Raw genomic sequence first — 21932 nt, forward strand, 5'->3', positions numbered from 1 at the left:
GTATTGAGGACATTTGGAATGAGTGAGTGTAAACTAGTTGGGACACCAATGCTTATAGGTTGTAAAGTGTCTAAGGAGGATGATGCCACATCTATTGATGAAAAGGAATACAGATCAATGATAGGTAAATTGCATTATGTTGTGTTGTTCTCAAATTCTGGTTGCTTTGTTTTCCCTACTCGAATCTTAGATCTCTGTCACTTATGGAGAGAAACAACAGGAAATAGAACAAAAGCCAACATATAACAAGGTTTGTACTAAAACCTTCTACACTTCAAGCTTTCCCCTAGCTTAGGTAGGTTTACCTTTTGTGATTACTTTTCATAAGTGTGATTGGAGATCTATAGAGAAGACAAATACCAACCCCTGCAAACCCTACAACCTTGAACATAAAAGAAAGGCTTGTAATCATTTTTTATTGATCTCCAAGAAGCTTATAGAACCTAGCAAAGAATACGAGTGCCTTATCCCGGGCTTCAGAGTCACCTAAGACTAAATAAGAATTCTAAATTGGAAATCCACATACATTTCATCATTCTGACTTCACTAAACTTACATATGCCTGACATACATAAATTTTTATCTTTATACTAAACCCAGTTATCAGATTCAAGTAGAATTACTGATTACTATCAGAGAAATTATAAGTATATTTAATCTCCCTCCTTGAGAGAGAAACCTAAAACATCTCCATGAATTTGCCTTCCAATCATTTAATTAAAAAACCCTAGATTATCTAACCAAACTAGTAAATCAATCATACATACAAGAAGACAACAGGAATCTAGGATCAGAATGCTTTGATCTGTGTATTGATGTCCATCATTGAATCTATATTAACTCAGAATGATCCTTCAGAACTAGAAAGAAGAAACCCCCAAATATATTTTGCTAGAGTTTTTTTATAAAATCTTGTGATCCTTACAAATGGGAAGAAATTGGGAATATGAAGAGGAGTGAAAAATTAGGTCTACAACCGAAATTGCCAGATGTCTCTTTTTCCAACTGAATTTCAATTCTTCTTCTTTCCCATTGAAATTGTTCTCAAAAGATTTGATCTTTGTTGAAAAACACTTCATAACTGCATTCCTCATCTCGAGAGCTTTCTGGTGGTATATGATACTTACCATTTTGACCAAAAATGCAGACCTGAGCGAATCAATTCTTCAAGTGTGCACAATCATTTAAATTTTTGAATTTTTAATATAGTTTGAACTATAAAATAAATCTGCGTTTAACTTTGATTTTTGCTTTGATTGTGCCCTGACATCTTGCCATGTGGTGGTCTCTGATTGGTTTGTAGGGTCCACTGGCCACCACCTCAACTGACACCTCATCACTGCCATGTGTCTGCTACATCACCACCACTTGTTTGTCAACCTATACGCCATGTGTGCACCACATCACTGCCACTGGGATGGGACCCGCCTGCTGGACCACCATGTCACACTGCCACCTATTCACCACCTAGATTTTGCCATTTCGCAGATGGTAACCAGCGTGCATCTTCACCTCATGAAGCCATGTGCACCATCGATCTGCTTGGAACTTGCTCATTTTCGGAGATGCTTTTAGCTATTTCACAGCCCTAACCGGCGAGCAACTTTCCTTCGCAAAGACACGCGAGCCATTCGATCTCCTGAACCTACAAGGTCTTTAATCATCACTGAGCTTTTCACCATTTCGTCTTTCGCCATTTCGTAGCCTCTAACTGGTGAGCATCTCTACCCTGCGAAGTCACGCCAACCATCAGATCATCTCGAACCTGCTCACTGATTAAGCCATCTATTTCCTACAAAAGTCACCCACTTGCCTCGAGATCTATGCCTATGTGGGGTCCACCTGGTCGCATTGGGATCCATGCCCATGCACGTGGGGTCCGCTTGGGAACCCAAAAAGCACCATTCGTCAAAAAGCTTGATGGGTTTGACATATTAGATAAGTGGACATTTATATTTAAACTCTTAAAAATACTCCCGCCCAATGAATGTGGGATATTTCCTTTTAGCCTGGAACTGCATTTTGGATGTTTTCGCAAAGCTTCAATGGTGATTTTTCTTTGCATTTGATTGAAATTTCAATGCCCAAACACCATTCCCACACAGAGGAGAAAAATCTTGGGCTGAGCAAACTTGGGGTTTTCCATGCTATCTCCACATGTCACAAGTTCCAGTTTATTTTGATTCCTTTGACTCGCTTTCCATTCAAAATCTTCAAGGCGACACACATGACCATCTCTCAGGGCGAAATTCCAACATGCCTTGGATTTCCTCCTGATTTGGTACCTCTCCGCAGTGAAGAGTAATTGGAAGCCCTCGCTTTCTAGCACATGTTAATGTTGGCAAAAACGTCTGCCACTCTACAACGACATGGTTTCCTGAAAGATCAATACCATCAACACCAATATTTCTCATCTTCTGTTTTGAAGTCTTCAACACCACCTGCCTTTCATGTGGGGGGGAGAGCTACTGAAGCAATCTGTTTGAGTTTAATCAATGCCCTTCCAACACCTTTGCCATGCTATACATCTTCAGGGAGGACGTTGGCATCATGGAAATTACATTTGCAGAAAGGTTTTAATTGATGAATCATCAATGCCCAAATGTAACACAAGAAAATGTTGCTTTTATGGTCTCTACTACTCCAAGAAAAGGGGCTCCAACAACAAAGTAAGCATAGATATGATCGTTCAACCATTGGTTATAGAGCTTGGGAGCTATTTAGAGCTTTGGCCACTCTGAAAAATAATGGAAGACATTGTTTCCCATCGAATGTGCAAACACCAATGATGGACCTCCATGAAGCTTGAGTGTTGTTTCAAAAGTAAACTTTAGTTTATGAAAATACAAATCTCATTCTTCAAGCATTGAAGCTGATAGCCTCCAATCATATGGAACAGCCAAAATATCATTTGCATCAATTCCAAATTCAACACACCATTTAACCCATTCTCTCCAAACTAAAGATAGTGGACCTGTTATGTAACTAGGATCAAGCTTTGTAATAGCAGATAGGCCAGCATCTAGTCGTGACTTGCATTCTGGATTGTCTGTTTGATTATATGGATCAAGCATCATGCACTTTAGCCAACAATTTACAACAAAAATTACTTGTCATTCCCTATCCCGCACACCCATGAGTAGAATATCCTCCATGCCAATCTCCATGTAGCTCACAAAGTACATCTTGAGATACTTCCATAGATTCTAGTGTTGGATCCCTTGAGACCAAAGAAGGATTTTCCTTTGTCAAATAAGTTTGCCTTCAATCTAGTTTGCTTGCACTAGATTTCTACATTACCAATCCATTCAATTACAGGCTACACCAAGTGAGCATACATCTTCTTTTCATAATGAACAACCATTTAAAATATTACGACATTCTCTTAGTGAACCAAGTTGTCAGTAAAATCAATGCACGGGCATGAGCCAGGTCGGGCCCCAAAGTGGGGTCGACTAAATTTTTTTTTCCTTTTCATGCAACTAATCTCTAAAAAGCTTCACGGACCTCAAACATACCTCTGGAAACTATTGGCATCATTTTCGGATCATCAGACTGAATTTTGCAACCTTTTGGTAATTACGCCACATTTTCACATTTAGTCACAAAGACGTATTTTTCAAGCTAGTCAAAACACCTTTCTAGAGCTCGCCATCTGACAGGCATGTACTCTGATATACAAGGATGAACACTGCCAAGCAGTTTCTTAAGATGAGTCCCGAGCGAAGAGATATTAATTTGTGAAAATGACCAACTGGCTTTGTCGACACTGCGGACCTGATGAAGTCAATGTTCTGGCAACACATGATGCCCTTCTAAAAAATATCAAACGATCTCCGTAGACCCTCAAATTTGAAACACATGTACCTTGAAATACATACTAAATTTTTGAATTCTCAGTTCGACCAAAAGCCTGACTGGATGCAAATGGCGTGCTTATAAAAATAGCTACTTTAACTGATATAGCATTGAAAGTACAGATAACTGAAAACAATGGCTAAATGAACCCTTTTGAAAACCTATCAAACGGATTGGTAGAGACTTGAAATTTGAAAAATAGCTTGTCATTTATACCAGCATCAACTCGGAATAAACATTTTGGCATGACACTCACTGTGGCAACTTTTACACTTGTGTGAAATAGGGCTCCGACTAGCTTTCAAAACAAGGAGTAGTCAAACCACACAAACTGCAAATGGATTGATCTTCAAAAACTAAGCAAATGGATTTGTTAAGACTTGAAACTTTGCAGGATAACTCACATTTATGCATACAATTGAATCCATTTTGAAATTCCTCATGAAAATCAACATGGCAAAAGATGTAAATGCTCAAAGTAGGCTACTCAATAAAATCTGCATTTGTGCCTAGAATGCACTTTCAGCTCGCCCCTTGAAATGGGTACCTCACAAACTTATCCAAACTGAATTTTCAAAGTTTCACATCACTGCATAAGCCAAATGAAAGGTGTACAACAACTTTCCAAATCCTTACCCTTCGAAAATCAACTGACTCCATTTTGCCCTCTCTCTAACTAGGCTATTCAAACTGACTCATTTGGAAATGCAAAGAAACAATTTGAAATGGGCCTCTAAACTTGACTCAAATTTAATGAGTCCCAATAGTGGCTCTGATTGGGGATGGTTGATTGCAAGATCAACACAAGAATCCAAAATCTATGGTTAAGCAGACTACCCAAAATGGATCACTACCACTTCCTTTCTCTTCTAAAAAACTAAGGGCTCCTTATTGTGCCCAAATAGTAGGGCACTTTATTGAAAACCACACAAGTGAAGGAAAGCAACTATACAAGAAATACAAACATACTAAATTGATTATAAGCTTCTCCACTTTCCTCAACATTTACCTCTGTCAAAAATTTGATTTTCATCCCTTGATATCAAGATCCCAACAAAGGCACCTTCCAGTAACAACTAAGCATAATCATTATAATCAAACCTTACCATCATACTGTTGAAACAACTGGTGTGCATTCTTCTTATTTGATTTTGAACTTTATAGTCACACATTACTTCAACAAAAGCAAAATCATGAGAAAAAACACAATAGAGGCCTCCCCACAAGCTGCCATACCTTTCACTGTCCCACTCAACTCTATCATTTGCAAGGGCATCATCATGCTAAACATGAAAAATAAAACACTCATTTTCTACATTGCAATTCCTATCAGCGCATACCTTATTATCATTTAAATCAATAGAATGAGGGACATTACTAACCGACTGATGCAAACAAGGAACATAAACATTTTGGTTTAGATGTGATACTTCACTATGCTGATCACACCTCATACTATCCTTGCTTATCAAACTGAAAACCTTTGCATTCTCAACATCCCATTCATGTAAAAGAATGCATACCTCTGGCTGAAGCAAATCCTCAGCTAACTCTTTGCCTTTCAGGCTTACATCCACCTGAAACACTTTCATTTGTGGTCTTAAGTAATCACCACACAACCCATCCCTCTTACCTTCATCATGAAATAATTTTTTACAACCCATGTTATTGCTGTTTAGAATTTCATCAGTATTATGGACTGGTTTATCATTTACAACATCTGACTGATCAGTTATTTCTTCATACAAAGGGTTAGAAACAAAATGAAGAATCCCCTTATGAACATTATGACATTGAAGTGATTGATCCATATCTATATCAGCATTGAATAGAACATTAGTAAAATTGATAAAGATACCATCCACATTATCATCATAATCATCTTCATTAGACAAAGAAGAAAATGAAACTTGGCTGGAACAATCCTCAGTGTTCCATGTTTCACATCCATAAGATTTTATCCTATGACCATCATTCTGAAAATCAAGATAATCATACTTATCTTGCCACAATTGGTCTTCATCAACCAAAGAATGAAAATGAACATCGATGCCATTTACTTCATCAGATGAGTTTTCAGCATGTTCACTAAAAATTTTTGTCATGAAACCATCTATTAGATCAACATGTTGTTCATCAAGTATACAAACATTTAGTTCACAATCCTTTTCTAAAGAATCCTCTTCACCATATTGCAGAAGGTCTTCATTAGCAGCTCGAAGGCTCTCCAACATTTGAACCTTCTTGTCCACAACTTCAAGAGCTTTCCTAACTTCTATAATCTTTTGAAATTGTATTACACTTTGTTGTTCCATGTGAGATTTTGTAAAAATTTCTCCATCCATGTGTGCTATATTTTCATTGCAATCATGTGTACCATTGAGATTTTCTAAATGAACTTCGTGCATAACTTGTAAAATAGAAAGATTATCAACATGATTAGAAGGAGTGAAATCTGAAGTGAAATCTGAAAATACATTTACTTCATCCTCAACACAAGTGACATTATCAATATTTAAGTGAGGATCAACTATTGTTTGCACCAAACAACTTTGATTTTCATCATATTGCACATTTTCACTTGCACAAACAACAACACTTGGTAATCCCTCTGTATTTGGTATTTCAACATCAAATACATCAGCAGCATGTAAAAATCAATGGTCATCACCATCATTATTTTCATTGTCATTATCCTTGAGAGATGCATGATTCACTTGGTAATTGTTAGTCACATAATCAGCATAACCGGCATACAAATCAAATGGTACATATCCCTTGTATATATCTACCTTTGTATCAACATTTTCACAACATTTCCCACTGATCATTCCATCATTACTCTGAGAGACAACCGGCATTGACAGCAGAGGTTCTTGACTCTCATTTAAATCTGAAACACATGCATCAACAAAACCATTCTGAACTGTAGAGCTTGATGCACCTAGACAAGGAATGATTTGCTCATCTTCACATGGTATTTCACCATTGAAGGTGCTTTGACAAGAAACTACAACAGACACAAATTTCTTGGCTATCCCAAATTTCAAGTTATTTTCCATATCCCTAGCTGTGTTAAACGCTTCATACAAAGTCTTGGGTTCTTTGTTTCTCAATGAGAAGCTCATCTTCTCATCAAATACACTCATGTAAACATCCAGACATACTTTATCATCAAGTTTATACTTTCTACAAATCTTGAACAAAGCTTGTGAAAATCTAATATTAAATGTTGGTACCAATTCATCTTCCCTGATTTGTATATAAGTGAATTCTTTTAGCAAATCACAATCACTCATCTTTTCATCAAATTGGTTTATGAAATCCAAAACTAATTCTTCCCATGAGGAAATACAATCTATTGGCAAAAAGGAAAACCAATCCCTTGCATCCTCTTTCAATGACTGAACAAACAATTTCATGCATACATCTTCCTGGCAAATTTCAAACTCTCCTATCAAATCTGAAAATCTTTTCACATGTTGACATGCTGATTCTGATTTCTTCCCACAAAAAATTGGCAAATACTTTCTAATTTCTATGGGTGTGGGATTTGGGTAACCCGAAATACTTTCAAAATTTAGAGCAGCATAATATTTCATATTGAAACTTTTCCTATTATACGGTTGTTCTGGTTTACTAGGCATGGCTCTATGTGGAAATAATTGGGGGAAAAAGTTCACTACACACTTCTTCTTACTCCCACAAATGATTATACAATCTTGGATAAAAACTTCAAGCACATATCCTTATACTGAAACTATTTCATTAACATTGGTTGACATAAGGTTTTCCAAATTTGTATACTACAGAAGATCATATACACTAGATATTTTTGCATCATAGTTATGCAAATTAATTTTGTGATTCCTCTTGCCCTCTAGACTAGTGTTGTTCACTAAATGGGAAAACAACATTACACATTCAAACTTTCAGAATAAATATCTTGCATTTAACACCTCTGAAAATACCTAGAGATTTGTAGCTATACAAAACTTGTAGATCTGAAGATTAACTTCCACTTTCAGCACGGTCTTTTATCACAGAGTCACCACCTCTTACATAGAGGACATTTTGAACAGAAGAATACCATTCAACACAAATTTAATTCTTTGTTTACTACGTTGATCTCGCTGCAACCAATTCACTCCAAGCTATAAACACGAATCTAGAAAATACATCAAATTCATGTGCAAACTGAAATCTTTTACTGCATTTTTCTTCTCAAGCTTTTATGATGAAAATATCATGTCTGAGCATACAACTAATTTAATCATCTGCATCTTAATATGACTCATCAGATTATCTACTAATCTTGTGAAAATATTGGAATAAAAACTTCCTACAAGAACCGGTATAGAGACTAGAGTCACCACCCAGAAGGAATTGGGGGAAAATTTGCATACATATGCAAGGACTTTCTCACAACTCAGCAATATAAATTTACTGTTACTCCTTCATAATATATGACATGACATATCATTCTACAGATCCAGAACAAGGAATATTCTCTAACATAAAATTCAATTTCAACACTCTGTGCATACATAATGGATAGGCTAGCTAGATAGGAAATTAGGCAATTCTTATTCAGCAATCCCCAGCAGAGTCACCATTTTTGTTGTTCTCAAATTCTGATTGCTTTGTTTTCCCTACTCGAATCTTAGATCTTTGTCACTTATGGAGAGAAACAACAAGAAACAAAACAAAAGCCAACATATAACAAGGTTTGTACTATAACCTTCTACACTTCAAGCTTTCACCTAGCTTAGGCGGGTTTACCTTCTATGATTACTTTTCTTAACTATGATTGGAGATCTACAGAGAAGACAAATACCAACCCCTGCAAACCCTATCACCTTAAACATAAAAGAAAGGCTTGTAATCATTTTTTATTGATCTCCAAGAAGCTTATAGAACCCAACAAAGTATACCAGTGCCTTATCCCGAGCTTCAGAGTCACCTAAGACTAAATAAGAATTCTAAATTGCAAATCCACATACATTTCATCATTCTGACTTCACTAAACTTACATATGCCTGACATACATAAATTTTTATCTTTATGCTAAACCCAGTTATCAGATTCAAGCATAATTACTGATTACTATCAGAGAAATTCTAAGTATATTTAATCTCCCACCTTGAGAGAGAAACCTAAAACATCTCCATAACCAAACTAGTAAATCAATCATACATACAAGAAGACAACAGGAATCTAGGATCAGAATGCTTTGTTCTATGTATTGATGTCCATCATTGAATCTACATTAACTCATAATGATCCTTCAGAACCAGAAAGAAGAAACCCCCAAATATATTTTTCTAGAGTTTTTTTACAAAATCTTGTGATCCTTACAAATGGAAAGAAATTGGGAATATGAAGAGGAGGGAAAAATTTGGTCTACAACCGAAATTGCCAGATGTCTCTTTTTCCAACTGAATTTCAATTCTTCTTCTTTCCCATGGGAACTACTCTCAAAGCATCTGATCTTTGTTGAAACAGACTTTATAACTACATTCCTCATCTCTAGAGCTTTCCGGTGATATATAATACTTGCTTTTTTGACTAAAAATGGAGCCTTGAGCAAATTAATTCTTTGAGTGTGCACAATCATTTAAATTTTTGAATTTTTAATATAGTTTGAACTATATAATTAATCTGCATGTAGCTTTGATTTTTGCTCTGATATTGCTCTGACATCTTGCCATGTGGTGGTCTCTGACTGGTTTGTAGGGTCCACTAGGTGACACCTCAATTGACACCTCATCACTACCACTTGTCTGTCCACCTATATGCCACGTGTGTGCCACATCACTACCACTGGGATAGGACCTGCCTGCTGGACTGCCATGTCACACTGCCACCTATGCACTACCTGGCTTTCACCATTTCACAAATGGTAACCAGCATGCATCTTCTCCTCACAAAATCATGTGCACTATCGATCTGCTTGGAACTTGCTCGACCTTTCACCTTGCTCATTTTCAGAGATGCTTTTCGCTATTTCGTAGCCTGCACTGGCAAGAAACTTTCCTTCACAAAGTCACGCAAGCCATCTGATCTACTAAACCTGTAGGGTCTTTAATCTCTAAGCTTTTCACCTTTTCGCCTTTCGCCATTTCACAGCCTCTAAACGGTGAGCATCTCCACCCTGCGAAGTCGCACCAACTATCAGATCATCTTTAACCTGCTCACTAATTAAGCCATCTATTTCCTACAAAACTCATCTGCTTGCCTCAGGATCCGTGCCTACGTGGGGTCCACCTAGTCACCGCTCAGTCACCACCTTAGTCACATTGGGATCCAGACCCACACGTGTGGGGTCTGCTTGGGCACCCAACGGGCACCGTTCGTCAAAAGCCTTGATGACTTTGACATATTAGATAAGTGGACATTTATATTTAAATGCTCAAAGATACTCCTGCCCAGCGAATGTGGGATAATTCCTTTTAGCTTGGATCTACATTTTGGAGGTTTTTGTAGAGCTTCAATGCCGATTTTTCTTTGCATTTGATTGAAATTTCAATGCCCAAACACCATTCACACGTAGAGGAGAAAAATCTTGGGCTGAGAAAATTTGGGGTTTTTCATGCTATCTCCACATGTCACGAGTTCCAGTTTATTTTGATTCCTTTGACTCGCTTTCCATTCAAAATCTTCAAGGCGACACACATGATCATCTCTCAAGGCAAAATTCCAACATGCCTTGGATTTCCTCCCGATTTGGTACCTCTCCATCGTGACGAGTAATTGGAAGCCCTCACTTTCTAGCACATGTTAATGCTGGCAAAAACGTCTGCCACTCTCCAACGATAGGGTTTCCTGAAAGATCAATACCATCAACACCAATATTTCTCATCTTCTGCTACGAAGTCTTCAATGCCATCGGCCTTTCACGTGGGGGGGAGAACTATTGAAGCAATTTGTTTGAGTTTAATCAATTCCCTTCCAACACCTTTGCCATGCTATACATCTTTAGGGAGGATGTTGGCATCATTGAAATTACATTTGTAGAAAGGTTTCAACTACTGAATCATCAATGCCCAAATGTAACACCAGACAATGTTGCTTTTATGGTCTTTACTGCTCCAAGAAAAGGGGCTCCAACAACAAAGTAAGCATAGATATGATCGTCCAACCATTGGTTATAGAGCTTGGGAGCTATTTCGAGCTTCAACCACTCCAAAAAATAACGGAAGACATTGTTTCTCAACGAATGTGCAAACACCAATGATGGACCTCCACGAAGCTTGAGTGTTGTTTCAAAAGTCAACTTCAGTTTATGAAAATACAAATCTTGTTCTTCAAGCATTGAAACTGATAGCCTCCAATCATATGGAACATCCAAAATAGCATTTCCATCAATTCCAAATTCAACACACCATTTAACTCATTCTATCGAAATTGAAGATAGTGGACCTATTATGTAACCAGGATCAAGTCTTGTAATAGCAGATGGGCCAGCATCTGGTCATGACTTGCATTCTGGATTGTCTGTTTGATTATATGGATCAAGCATCATGCACTTTAGCCAACAATTTACAACAAAAATTATTTGTCATTCCGTATCCCGCACACCCATGAGCAGAATATCCTCCACGCCAATCTCCATGTAGCTCACAAAGTACATCTTGAGATACTTCCATAGATTCTAGTGTTGGATCCCTTGAAACCAAAGAAGGATTTTCCTTTGCAAGATAAGTTTGCCTTCAATCGAGTTTGCTTGCACTAGATTTCTACATTACCAGTCCATTCAGTTACAGGCTACACCAAGCGAGCATACATCTTCTTTTCACAATGAACAACCATTTAAAAAATTATGAAATTCTCTTAGTGAACCAAGTTGCCAGTAAAATCAATGCACGAGCATGAGCCAGGTCCAGCCCCAAAGTGGGTCCGACTAAAAAAAAAATTTGTTTCCATGCAACTGACCTTTGAAAATCTTCACGGACCTCAAACATACCTCTGGAAATGATCGGCATCAGTTTCGGATCATTAGACTGAATTTTGCAACCTTCAAGTAGTTATGCCACATTTTCACATTTAATCGCGAAGACGTATTTTTCAAGCCAGTCAAAACACCTTTCTAGAGCTCGCCATCTGATAGGCGTGTACTCCGATATACAAGCATGAACACAGCCAAGCGGTTTGTCAAGACGAGTCTCGAACGAATAGATATTAATTGGCAAAAATGACCAATTGGCAACACATGATGCCCTTCTCAAAAATATCAAACGACCTCTGTAGACACTCAAATTTGAAACACAGGTACCTTGAAGTACATGCTTCATCTTTTAATTCTCAGTTCAACCAAAAGCCTGACTAGATGCAAATGGTGTTCTTATAAAAACAACTACTCTACCTGATATAGCACTGAAAGTATGGATAACTAAAAACAATGGCTAAATGAACCCTTTTTAAAACCGATCAAACGGATTGGCAGAGACTTGAAATTTGAAACATAGCTTGTCATTTATACCAGAATTAACTCGAAAGAAACATTTTGGTATGAAACTCACTGAGGCAACTTTTACACTTGTGCGAAACAGGGCTCCAACTAGCTGTCGAAACAGGGACTAGTCAAACCACACTAACTACAAATGGATTGATCTTCAAAAATTGAGCAAATGGATTTGTTAAGACTTCAAACTTTGCAAGCTAACTCACATTTATGCATACAATTGAATCCATTTTGAAATTCCTCATGAAAATCAACAAGGCAAAAGATGTAAACGCTCAAAGTAGGCTACTCAATAAAATCTGCATTGTGCCTAGAATGCACTTTCAGCTTACCCCTTGAAATGGGTACCTCACAAACTTATCCAAACTGAATTCTAAAAGTTACACATCACTACATAGGCCAAAAAAAAGGTGTACAACAACTTCCCAAAGCCTTACCCTTCGAAAATCAACTGGCTCCATTTTGCCCTCTCTCTAACTAGGCCATTCAAACTGACTCATTTGGAAATGCAAAGGAAAAATTTGAAATGGGCGTCTAAACTTGAATCAAATTTAATGAGTCCCAACATGTTGTTCTTAGTAGACCAAATATTACTCATGCAGTTGGATTAGTTTCTAGACTTCAAAAGAACCCTAAGGAGAAAGACATGATTGCATCTAAAAGGATATTTAGATATTTGAAAGGTACTATTCATTATGGATTATGCTATCCATATGCAGGTAACTTTAATTTGAAGGTTTATACAGATGCAGACTGGGTAGGAAATGTTGATGACAGGAAGAGAACAACTAGGGTGCATTATTTATTGGATGAATACTTGTATCTTGGAGCAGCAAGAAGAAGAGTTATATATCACAATCAATTGCTAAAGCAGGATATGTTTCAATGTATATGAATTATACCGAGGCAATCTAGATGAAACACATTTTGGAAGGATTCAAGTTGAAATTCACTGAACTGGTAAAGATTTTATGTGATAACACTAGTGCAATAAATATCTCAAAGAACCCGATTTTGGATGCTAGAACCAAGCATATTGAGTTGAAGTATAATTTCTTAATGGAGAAAGTGCAGAGTAAAGATGTGTAACTCGAGAATGTATCTACTAAGGAGTAGTAGCAGATATCTTTACTAAACCTCTACCTAAGACTACTTTTGAGTATCTTAGAGGTCAGCTAGGGGTTGTGCCCCTACATGAGGTTAATTGAGCAGATGTGGAAGATATCAGTCCCAGAGCTAATTGAAGAATCTTGAAGTTGGATTGGTGTAGAGCAGAGCTACTCCATAGGGGGAGAATCAAGCTGCATATTATTGATGAAGTACAGTGAAGTATGACACTGCATGTTTTACTTTCACTTTGGCATTGTTGTCAAAGGGGGAGAAGAACTGCATGATTATGGAGAGAAAAATTGTATGATTGATAGAGAGAACAACTATAGCCAGTTACCAGCTGAAGACATGGAGACTCAGTTGAAGGAGAGTACATGGTAAAATGTAAACTAGGATTCTTATACCTATGAATGTGCATTACTCTCAATCATCACAATCAAGGGTATTGATATTTGTATTGCCATCAATGCCAAAGGGGGAGATTGTTGGCATTTGATTGAAGACTGTACTGATGCAATATTATGTTGTCATTGATGTTAATTGTAACTGGTAATGATGGTGTTACGATGTTGTTCTACAACTGGTAGGTGAGCAAGTGAAGGAACTGGGTATTACTTTAGAAGCAGCGAGATCAACCGGTAACCCTATCTGTTGATGTGCCAAATCCTAATCGATGGAGCTTGGTGAATCAGTTGTATTGATTTATTATTAAATGATCATCAATAATGATTATGCCACATATGCGTGTTATATCTGATAAGTTTCAAGTTAGTTTTTGGCATGTAGAGACAACGGTTTTATCTTAGGAATGAGCGAATACATTGCATAAAGTGGAAACTACATGATGAGTTACAAGAATCGATGATCGGTGATCAAGGAGAGGCCGAGGTTGTCCTGAACAATGTGCTGATGATTGCTATGTAATCTAACGATCATACTTGAACTGATTTGTTTGTAATTTGTATGAGATCTTAGGTTTATGATGTGTTATCGACCAATTGTTTTGCTTATAAGGTCAATGAGTTGTTTTGTTGAAGTGTTGGCAATTTTGGTTAAGTCTTAGTGTGATTGATTGTCAAACCAGAAGGAGTATCTACAGTATGTGTGAAGGCAAATAGGAACATGAAAATGATTTGATCAAGCATAGTAGTGCTATTTACTAGATCAACAAACCCCTGTTGTTCTCTAACAAGTACAACAATTAAATCCCTTAACTGGGTAAGATTTAAAATGCTTATTGCTTTCTAAATCCTCTAACCGACTGATCCATTAGATTGGATTTCAAATCCTTTATCGAGGTTGCTCCTAGCAGGGTATTGCTTCTAACATAACATTATAGTCAATCCCTTAACCGGGTGGTCCCTACCATGATCTCTTCTTAACCAGGTGGGCAAACTTCATAAGAGTTCAAAATACTTGTGGGTATTCATCCCCACCGTGGTTTTTCCCATTTGGGTTTCCATGTCAAAAATTATTGTGTCAAGTAGTGAATGATTTTTGAGGTTATGTTTGATATGGTTAATTTGCTTAACTGTGAAATCCACTTAGATATGGTAAGATGACCGACAGTTATCTAAAATGTTCTTTTACTATTGTCATTAAAGTATTTTGATGTTTTGGTTAAATGGTTTGTGAGTTTTAGTGTTGTTATACTATTATTTTGATATGCCAGTCAAACCGGTAAACTGTCAGTGCTATTGCAGTTTGTACCTTAGTGTTTGAACCAGTTAGTTCAGTGATTGACTTGTGAGATTGTTTTTAAGTTTGGTGAAATTTTAGTCAGTTTTCTATATACTAATTCACCCCTCCCCCCCTCTCAGTAGTTTTCTAGATCCTTATTGATTCATCATATCATCAATTATTTGGTTTGAACTTTGCAAAAGGTTGTTGAGCACTTTCACTTTTATTAGTTTGATTCATTGAAGAGGATTGTTCCAATTGACTCATAGTAAGATGATAATTGTGAAGTACTGTGTACAACTGTGTAAAGGAAGTAAAATTAGAAAAGAGAATTTTGTGTCTAATTTCTTTTTTTGAATTAGAAATGATAATTATTTGAATATCTTGATCAGGCATAAGGAAAGCAATTTGAGAATACAAATGATTATATCTACCAGTAAAATTAGTCAATTTTTCTTTAACACCTTACTTACAATGTATCAAATCAGTCAAAGTAATCTTAGGACCAATGTTACTGTGAAATTGTTGAATGAAAGTATTAGCCAATTGTTGAAATGAAGTAATAGAACAAGGAGGCAAAGATCACTACCATTGCAAAGTTGTCTTCGGACATGTAGTGTTGCAGTGAAAACACTTTGTTGGTGAAGCGGCCACCAAGGTTCAAACCCCTGCTAGGCCATTGTGCTCATAGGCCTTGTGTCTTCGCAGGGCCATTGTGCTCACGAGTTTGAACAACTAAAGTGTGGGGATGAGGTCCCCTGATTGTGGCCTCATCGGTTCATAGCTCTGGGTCAAAAGTGTTTCACTTGTAGCCTGAGGGCGTGTCATGCCAGTATTATCGGTCACAATAAAAAGTTTACTAGGCATTATTTTAAAAAATTAAAAAAAATACCATTGCAAAGCATTATCTCTAGGTGTTATAGTAAACAATTTATCTTAAAGCCTTTCATCAAGAGAAAAGTCACTACACAAAATTTAAAATATTTTCACATGAGTCAAGGGATCACCTTTTACATTATAAAGCTCCAATTGAGGGACTTCTACATGTTTAGGAGGGACAAGACAAACAATATCATCAAATGCAAGAACACTATACTTAGATTGATTCATAGAATTGATTTGTTGTTGCAAGGAAGACACTGTTTGGGCTAGATTATTGATGGTAGCTTCAGTGGATGGAATAAAATTGGACATGTCAGATTGAGAAGGAGGATTAATTTTGGTGTATGAAGGAAGGGGTTGAGAATAAGGAGGGATATTGTTATATGAAGGTGGGGGTTGCGAATAAGGAGGGATATTGTTATATGAAGGTGATGGTTGAAAATAAGGAGATGGAACACTATTGTAGGGAGGTATTGGAGAAGATTGGGTTAAAAAGGGAAGGCTTATAGGAGGAGGTGTAAAATATTTTTGATTATTGCAATTGCCTCCTTTACTAACATGTGTAAGCATATTATATGGAAGTAACCATGATATTAGACATGAAAGTGGGAGCACTAGCCATAGGTATAGTCATAGGAAAAGATGGGTTTTATTGACTCTAAGGTTGTGTATAACCAAGGACTTCAACATAACTCTTCATAGACATGATATTAGTGTCTACAATATGAGTAATACCATGCAACAAACCAACACCAACTTTATCACTTTGAACCATTCTTTTTAATCCTTCAATTAGTTGTATAGCCCCACTTTCTGGGTATTGTTGACTCATCCCTTGTTGAAGATGTTGAAATTGATTGTCAATATTCTCCAATTGGTTAATGAAAACCCTAGTTAGTGATTCATCGACATCATGAGAATTATGTAAATAGTGAGGATAAATGACATCATTTGTAGGATTGGAAAAACCACCAACATCCTCATGGAATAAATTATCCAAATTAGGCTTCAATTCCTTAGTAATTAAACCTTGGGAAGCCTTAATTATACAACTTCTTCTCATGGGGATACTATAGGTTTTACTAATAGTAGTAAAACTCATGCACAAAGGAGGTAAATTTGAAATCTGAATTTTGAAACTTGAAACTTGAAACTTTGAGACTTGGAATGTGAATTTTAAAATAATAAAACAATACATTTTTTTTAAAAATTGTTTCTTCATTAAATAAGCAAATTGATTTGTGATTTTGAAAAGATAAAGAATAATTGTGAAAGATTATGCAACCCACTAGTAAATTTAAATTTAAAACAGAGGGTTTTGTGAAAAGAAGCTCTTAATTTTAAAATTTGAAGTTTGAAATTAAATCTAAGATTGCAATTTTGAATTCAAATCAACTCTAAAATGACAAATTCAAAATTTAAACAACCCACAAGCTTAATTTAAAAAAAAAAATTAGGGTTTTTTAAATTAACCACTTAATTTTAAAATTTAAATTTGAAATTGAACTTGTAAATGAAATTTTGAATTGTGAAATATGAAAAGCACTCAGACCTGAAATAATTAATCCAAATTAAACAATTCATAAGCATAATTTTGAATTTAAGAATTACTGTCTTTTTGTGAAATTAACCTCTAAGTTTTTAAAATTTGCAAGGAAATCAAACTTGTAAATGAAAACTTGAATTTTAAATTCCATAAATACTTAGATCTAAGACCATATATCAGACATAAAGGTGTAAGGAGTCAAGTTCACCAAAAATGTAGTGGTCAAAAATTAGGATTTCCACCATTAGAGGGAGAAAACCACTAATTTTGGCTTAAGATGACCATTACACTCAAAAGAGGGGGAATATAATAGATTCTATCAAAAACTAGAAAGGATTAAGACTTAATACTAATTGGATTAATTAATTCCAGAATCTTTGTTTTGTGAGTTGAATTGCTGAATTAAGATAAAGTGCTAGAAATGAAGGTAAAAACATGAAAATAGTGAGCTACGGATGCGAGATTGAGCTATACACCTAGATCTGAGAAATGTTCACAAACTCGAATTTGATCCCCAAAAAGAACCTAAAATATTAGGACCATGGTGCCTATCGCCATGGTCCGCTGAACTTTTTGTGCACCAAAGGGGAATTGAATCATCACAATAAATAATGTTTATTTTGAAGATCGTATCTCTATACCTATTTCTTACATATAGAAAGAAAAGGAAATAGGTTCGAAATAGGGGATTTCCTAAGTTGAACCACAATTTTGAAATTAACCATGTGAAATTGAAATAAATATAATTGAAATTCTTATAATGGAAGATTCTCCTTTTGGGGGAGATGTCGAATAATGACTGAAAATCAAATGATATGCCTCCTTGTGAAGTTTTGTTTGTCTCCACCTGGGATTAGAGTTTTATGAAGTCTTCAACAAAATAGGATAAAACTGTCTACTTCAATTATTGAATCTTGACTTTATTGTTGCTCCAAGGCTTCAAGGAAGACTTATTATCTCTAAATTGCTTGAATGCTTGATGTCATATGTGTTCTCTCTAATTGATTGATTGTCAACTGAGAGGGGAAAGACTCCTTTTATCCTTGCCCCTTAGGAAAACTAATTAATTTTTTGACATGATCTGACACAGAGTTAGGAATCCTATGCTTTTTTAAAAATACAAAAAAGGGTTTTTAAGGGCCCAAAATGGGAAGGACCATGGCATGGCGCCATGGTCCTAGTGAAGACCGAGTCACTAAACCCTAGTTCTATCCTATTTTGGGGCTAGGACAAGGTCCCAAATTGATTTAAATTGAAAAAATATAGCAATACTTGAGTGGTATGAGCATAATTAGGTCCCAATCAGCCCAAGGGGCATAAATTCTAAAATAGGGATTCAATGTAGTCAAAATTGCAAAAGGGTGCAATTTTAGGATGCTACACATCCACATCATACAATGGACTATCAACCAACTAAATACTATCATAGTCCTTATGCTTTGTGCTTAAGAATTTTTATACTCCCAACATACATTTACCGATTCCTTGGGAAAGTGTGCAAGTTCAAATTCCTCATGAATGTATTAAAACTCTACAAATAATTGCTTGATCCCCTTGGCTCTTTCTCTACTCTCTTTTTCCCTAAATTTTTTGTCCTCGTGTATTTGTTCTTTCCATTCAAGAAGTGCCCCTCGGACACTTTCTAAAGAAAATTTTGTTGATCTAATCTTAATAGTGATCTTACTAATATCTCTCCTTGTTCTCCTAGAAATCTCCCAAGCCTAATCTATTATCTTGGTGGCTACATCTCTATTGTGTATCATATGTAAGAATGTTGATTTTATTTCCTCCATAATGTTCTTCAACATTTGTAAGTCGGCAAGGAAATTTTTTTCTTATCTTGGCTTCTTAGCATGATGAGGATAAAAATTTCAATAGGTTTTTTATTTCATCCAATCTAGATATTGTGGGCATTTCATTTCTAGAATGCACCAAAAAGTGATTCTATCCATCAAACATCTTGCAATGATTGTATATTTCTACTATGATGATGACTAAAGCCAAAGATAAATTCACACCTTTCAGAAATGACTCAATAGCTATCTGTAATCTTGCGTACCTCCTCTTCAAATGTTATCTCATTATCATAATTTTTTCTATGATCAACTTCACCTTAACACATTATTTTTTTCTTAAATACAAGATTTTTCTACTCAAAATAGACTCCTTCAGTGCCATTCTCTATACACAAATCCTTAGGTGAAGTTAGAACAACACTATAGTGAAAGAAAAATTCATCCCAATAAGGATCCCTATCATACATAGATGTCAATACGCCTAGGTAGAAAGTGCTTAAGAGTTGGTTACTTTATTCATTGTGTACCTCAAAAATGATGGATTCTTCAGACAAGTCTCTCTCCAAGTCAAGGAGATTGAAACTATCACAATTGTTCCTCTATTAAAACTTTATTTCAATATGCAACTGAAAGTCGTCTAGACTAGAAAAAATGGAATTAGAAAGGGATCCACCATTTTTATCTAAATTCAATACTTCATTATAGTTTCTTTCAACATGGTCCCTTTATAAATGTGTTTTAGTGATCTCAATTATCCCATCACTTATACTATTTTCATTAAGAAGGTCGATAATTTTAAAAACGTAATGGATAATTATAAATGTGGATCCAAATCTCTTGTTTTGTCTTTTTCTTCATGCTTAGTTTCATCCATAGTAGATCTATCATAAACTCCTCAAGGGGTAAGGAAACCTCAACATGTAGATACTCTACTATGGGCTCAATTCATCCAATTGAACCTCATTAACCAAACAATGTTTCAACTTCTCCCATTGTTGAAACATAATGCTAACCAGCTCATATATAGCTATAGAGATATTTTATCCTTGCCTAAGAATAGCCAACAACATAGATAAAAGGGGTTAGTAAACAGCAATATGTTCATCAATTACTACAACCATAATAGAATGCATGCATGAAGATATATTTTCATCAAGATGTTTAGTAATAAAAGCTATGAAATATTAAAACATCTAAAGAATGTGATTACGACAATCCAAATCAATCATGATAACACATGATCTTACCCTAGCCATCAAAGATATATATTTTCCCTCTTTCGAAAAGAAGGGCTCTTTGTTGGAGTAAAGTAATGTTTACTCACATTCTTAAGTTTACTTAGGCATTTTATCTTTTCCTAAGTGATAGGTAAGGATAATATTATTTTATTAGTTTCTACATCTATTATTTTGTGTGGGTGGTTGTACCTACCTTGCACCTTATTGGTGCTTGCATTTCACTCTTTTCTTTATAAAGAGAACTTATTGTACATTTTATTCATCTCAATATCAGTTATATTTGTGGTGAAATATCATTTCTCTTTATTGTGAAGGTTTATAGCTGTATGTGGTCTTGGAAATTTCATAATTTGTACATGGTATCAGAGCCGATATTCAGCAACTCCTTCCGTGGCTTTTGATAATTTTCATCAATCTGTCTTGAGGTCAAATCTCGCGAAAGTGGATCTGCAGTTGAGGCATTCATGCCCCGAATTAATTGGACATCTAATGCTTTCTTCTATGATTTTCCATTGCCGGCGTTTGAAATTTTTAAAAATTTCTGTTTCGTCGTGTTTGGTGGCTGCGATTGCATTTGATCTGCATATTATGCTTTCATTGTGGTCGTGGCTTTTATTCGCAAGTTCGCTAGATCTGTGGATTTTGTTTAACCAATTATTATTATTATTTTTCGCCCTCATCTTTGTGATTTTGATGGGGTGGTGATTGTTTCATATGATCAATCCTATCCTCAGTTAGGGTAGGTGCTTTCATTTGTTGTTTAGTGATTGGGCTACAATTCGTCAACTGGCGGTTTCCTCTACCCACAGCTTGATTTCCTTTCTTGCATCGATAGCCCGCATGGAGTTCTTCACCAAATGTGGAAACATTTTCCTTGCGCAGTAATCGACCCCCAGCATTCGGCTTTACATTATTTGCATATTGGAAATATTGTTCTATTGGCATTAGTAGAGAACATAGGTCCATTCGCAATCGGTGATCTTCATAATCGGCCTTCATTATTCTTCATGGGTTTGCCTCATGCTATCTATGTTTCTCATGTGTACTGATCATCAACATTTGTGGCATCGCATATGATTGTGGCCTGTTTTGGATCTGTGGCATATCCATTGGCTGTGACCATTGTTCCTGAAGCTGTGTTTGGTGTGGAGATACTCACATAGAGAGGCAACTTTCCAGATTGCGCAGGCTCTTTTGTCGGGCTTCTTTGGGTTGCATTATTACAGTGTGATCAGTTTGGCAGCCCACGATTTACATTTGGAGTTGATATTGACCAGCTGTTAGTGCATATCATTATTGGCAGACGACTTTGTTTGTCGACCCATATTGTTCCTCTGTTGGCTTTGTCTGGAATTGGT

The sequence above is a fragment of the Cryptomeria japonica genome, chromosome 4 (genome assembly GCF_030272615.1).
Source record: "Cryptomeria japonica chromosome 4, Sugi_1.0, whole genome shotgun sequence".
Taxonomy (NCBI): domain Eukaryota; kingdom Viridiplantae; phylum Streptophyta; class Pinopsida; order Cupressales; family Cupressaceae; genus Cryptomeria; species Cryptomeria japonica.